Source organism: Notothenia coriiceps, unplaced genomic scaffold (genome assembly GCF_000735185.1).
Source record: "Notothenia coriiceps isolate Sejong01 unplaced genomic scaffold, NC01 NC01_scaffold00030903, whole genome shotgun sequence".
Classification (NCBI taxonomy): Eukaryota; Metazoa; Chordata; class Actinopteri; order Perciformes; family Nototheniidae; genus Notothenia; species Notothenia coriiceps.
The window spans coordinates 410-5,140 of record NW_011363604.1 but is presented as its reverse complement, the minus strand read 5'-3'; the positions used below and the strand labels follow the sequence as shown (position 1 = coordinate 5,140).

Sequence of the window (4,731 nt, the reverse complement as noted above, 5' to 3'; positions counted from 1 at the left end):
CTAAAGTGCTTTGACAAAAAATCCATTAAAAAAATGTCATCTGTGGAAGCCGTCGTACTGTAAAAAGCACGACCAATCATTTTAGCCGGCCCTGCTAAAATAACTGGATGGCCTACCTGCCTGTCAGCCTTCCATCTGTGCACAAACCTATCTCGTGCCCTCATTGGTCATGTGTGCGTTTGTGTGTGTTGGAGGAGGGGCTCTATATATAGACCCTCCAGAAAAACGCGATCCTGCGATCGCAGAATTTACCGCATAATCAGCAAAATGGCGCAGATTTTTAAAAGGCCGCATATTTATCAAAAGGCCGCATAATCCCCGCATTTTTCCACACAAAGTTGAGAGAGAAAAAAAGTTAACTCGTCTTGACGTGAAGTAGTGATGATGATGACGCGACGTCATCAGCTCGCGCATCACAGAAGCTAAACAACACCGTAGAGTGAACGTGTGGAACTCACACGAGAGAGAAAACACCAAGATGAAAAAATCTGATCCATCTCATTTACCGACGAATATTTCTGCTAAAGACCGGGCAAGAAGTGGGGGGAAACTATTCTGCACCCCGTGCAACTGTGTGTTGGAGCATAAGTCTTAGAGAAAATCTAAGGTGACGACCCACTTTGATTCATTCAAACATTCGAAAATGCTTTCTGCTGCTGCGGACAAGAAAGCCAAACAACTCACGTTCACCGAGGCATCAACCTCCAAAACCCTTTCGAGGGCTACAAGAAACGAAGTAAGTAGCCAACAATATTTTTTAACAATAAAACAATTTTTTGGAGCTGGAAGTGAACCGGATTCCGGAGCTAAGAGGCGGCGCCGCTGCGGTGTGAACAGGAAAAACCAGTACTTTTCAGACTCCAGCTTCGAGTCGGAGCTGAAAACGTGTTGGTGTGAAAGGGGCATGTGAGAGCTGTGTTTTTTTCTCCTGTTTGTTTAACCACATCTGGAAAAACAGAATGAAAGGAGCTATTACTCTCATTTTGCCTGATGGAGGAGAGGGGGTCTTACTGTGGATGAACTGTGGCTTGCCTTTATTTAAGAGGTTTTACAGTGCTGGAATCTGAAGGTAGGTTGGGGGCTGTTGGTCTTCAGCCTCTCCCACTGTTCTGACCGGGGCTTGGCACGCACCCAGATGGACAGAGGGGGGTTGGAAAATCAGGCCTGAGGTATGCCTGGAGCAGTGGGAGAATTACACCCTGGATTTAAGTTGAGGCCCGGTGAGATAGAGTCCAGCATTCATTAGAAACCCTGGTCCTGCTTAGACATGCACGCCTGCACACTGCTGCACTCTGACTGTGGGAATAATGGACAATGGATGTTTTTGATACTCCCAGGCTGAGATGTTTCCACTAGAGCTACATGAACCAGAAGCTCACACTGACATCTGTCTCTTCATCATTACAGGCCGGACCTGGACCCAGTGGAACCTGCTGGCAGAAACAGAAACTCCATGATTGTCCTGGGCCACCACAGCCAATTGGATTTCCCTTGGCTACAATAAACATCCAGGTAGTGTGGACTTCTTCTGTAATGATTCTCTAAAGCACAGAGGAAGAAGTGCTATCAGGCTTTGGTTTGAGTCTGCACACAAGTTTGTTTAAGACAAGAAAAACAGAGACTTTTGTGTTATTACAATATCTGACTTTCATGCAGTTTCATTTCACCAGTACCTGCACATCACAGTGTATACGGCTAGATTATTGATGAGAACTGAGAAAATGATTTCAGGTTGGCCTCAAGGAAGATCTAGCAAACTGTGACATGTCTCAGGATGGGAAAGCAGAAAGGACCGTGGATATTGACATGTGTTGGGAAGAACAATTGAGGAAGTCTTGAATCTGACCAACCTCTAGAGGAGTTTAGATGCGAAACTGGTGAAGCTGCTGCTCATTTGAGATGGAAGAAGAGAGTTCAGGTGGCTTCTGATCAGAATGCCTAAATATGGAGTGTGGACTGGTACTTGGAGAGGTCCCAGTTCACCTCCTGCCCTGCTGTGGTGCCCTTGAGCAAGGCACCGGACATCCCCCCACTCCCATTGCTCCCCCGGGCGCTGTACACTAGCTGCCCACTGCTCCTAGTACTAGACTCCTGGTACTAGGATGGGTTAGAAGCAGAGAACACATTTCACTGTGTGTGCTGTGTGCTCTGCATGTGTGACCATTAAAGAGGGTTTCATCCCTCCCTCAATATATCAAAGATGTGGTTATTGTCTTGTAACTGAACCCCCTCCACTCAAAATGTGTTTGATCGATGAAGTTTCAGTGGTTTTATAACTGCTATGTGGGAAACCTTTTCTGAACTCTCATCTCTCTAAAATCAGGTCCGGTTGGTCTCACATGCAGTCCGCGGAAGAGGACACAGAGAGGATGGAAGACTGTAAAGGAAGATGTGAAGAAGAGAAAGAAGGTCATGAAGAAGAAAGAATGGAACGGAGTCTGGTGTTAGAGATGATGCTGCAGAATGTAAGGGAGAATGAGAGTGTCAATGTTAAACAAATGAATTGTATATTGCAGTGTGCATGACAAAATATAGGTGATGTTCTCATGACGATAGGATGGGGCTAATATTATCTACAGTGTGACATATTTGGACTGAATTATATATTTACTGTGTAAAAACTATTTACTAAAATCTGTACAACTCCAACTGTTATGAAACTCACAAACATTGTATTAGTGTGCTATATGATGTTGTAAATATGTTATATACAAACATATTTGTACAGTGTGTAAGTAATGTTTCATAACCAGACTGCATGCGGAAATAAAGTTTATGAAGATTTCGGGAGAAATACACATCTACAGTGTCAGCCCATAAACCCTGATAATAGGAGTTAAATAGAAACATCACTGTCTTGATATAACTAGAAACTGTACTTTTCAAGAGGTATGTTTATTGACATGCAGAGCTCGTGTTGAACATGTTAAGTGCTGTGATTCATCTTTGCCACTTCAGTTCTCCGTGAGTTAAAGTCCACCACAGGACAGTGAGTAATGCTAGGTTGATTCCACATTAATGCTGTACAAGCTTTGGTATGCTTCAAATGCAGTTCTTGTCTGACCATCTAACTCAGGGGGTTCCAAACTACGGGCCGGGGGGCAACTGCGGCCCGTTATCCATTTTGAAATGGCCCTCAGCTAATTCTTAAAGTATAATGGAATATGGCCCACACCTGAAACGTGTGCTTGTCTTATATTGTACTTCTTAAATATAAATGTAAAGACATAATTACACTGTAGTATTAATGTGTTTATAAGCAAACTGTTCAAATAAATTCAGTTAAAGTTGAAAACATGTTCTAACAAATCCCCAAAAAGCCCAATAACCTATTTGCATAACAAGCTTGAAATATACCTTCCTATTTCCACTCATTATAAGCAGTCTGAGGCTTCTGCTTTAAGGGATGAGCTTTTTGTAACAAAATAAATGAAACCCTCTGGAGAACTGTGATAGGCTGTTTGTTTTCTTATAGCATATTCAAGTATCAAGAATAATTGACCTACATTAGCTAACTTATAACTTCACTTATGAGGCGATATACCTCACCTCTAGTGAGGGGCCCAGCCCATCATGTGTTTTTCTGTATGTGGCCATCAGTGTAAAACGTTTGGACACCCGAGATCTAACTGGATCTGAACCACCCGTGATGAAGCTAGAAATGAGGCATCTGAAAGCAACAGGCAAACAACAAAGCAGGAACATATAAAATACTTTGAGACAAAGTGTTCCTTACATTCAGAAAAGATAGAAACACTTTAGATTTTACACATTAGGATGAGATCAAGCACTGACAGTTGTTCATGGGCGGAAACAGCCACCAGAACTATGGGGTTATTTTTGTGCCTCTATCCTGAGCACGCAATTAAACATTTTGAGCATAGAAAATGTTATTGAGCGCGCAAATGAAAATGTTTGGGCACAGAAAAATATATTTTACAAGCACATCAATTATATTTTGAAGAGAAATTGACTCAAGCCCTCTCACTCAGATATTAATGATTAATGCCATAAATGATTGCATACCATTACAGTTTCTTACAAAATTGTGACTCCTCAAAATCATGCTTGTTGTTATCAGATGGAAATTGATGACATTTTTTTTCCTATTAAGCTATTTGAAATCCATGACAAACAGCACAGCCTTGTTTTAGCTAAATTAAATGACATCAGTTTAGAAGTTTTATGAGGCAAAATGAAATAAATAAAAGATAAGAACTGAACCCATCAACTGACTTGAAAGTATGATTCCTATCAAAACTGAAGAACCTAAATAAATCATATTTTTACTTGAAAGCCACACATTAATATTATGTTGAAAACATCAGCAGCTCCCCTAAACTAAAAGTTATCTTTATTTTCCTGTTTGCTTTTCTCTCTACTCTCAAAGGTGAAACACTTCAGCGCAGTTAGTGCCGTCCAGAGAAACGTTTGCCATTGACAATCTTAAGGCTTAATGCAACAATGTGCCCCATAGAAAACAGTCTCAACACCAAGCCAACCCAGCGTATATACACTGAACAAAAATATAAATGCAACACTTTTGTTTTTGCTCCCATTTTGCATGAGATGAACTCAAAGATCTAAAACATTTTCTACATACACAAAACTAACCATTTCTCTCAAATGTTGTTCACAAATCTGAAAAAAACTGTGATAGTGAGCACTTCTCCTTTGCCGAGATAATCCATCCCACCTCACAGGTGTGGCATATGAAGATGCTGATTAGAC

The 4,731-nt window shown here is 41.3% G+C and overlaps 1 long non-coding RNA gene across 1 annotated transcript; it reads left to right on the top strand.

The window, feature by feature from the left end:
• Window positions 1-1,068: 1,068 nt before the first annotated feature.
• Window positions 1,069-3,453, top strand: LOC104959733 (uncharacterized). The gene is made up of 2 exons (XR_799910.1): window positions 1,069-1,512; window positions 2,324-3,453. It is a non-coding gene; the product is annotated as an uncharacterized lncRNA (long non-coding RNA).
• The last annotated feature ends 1,278 nt before the right edge of the window (window positions 3,454-4,731 follow it).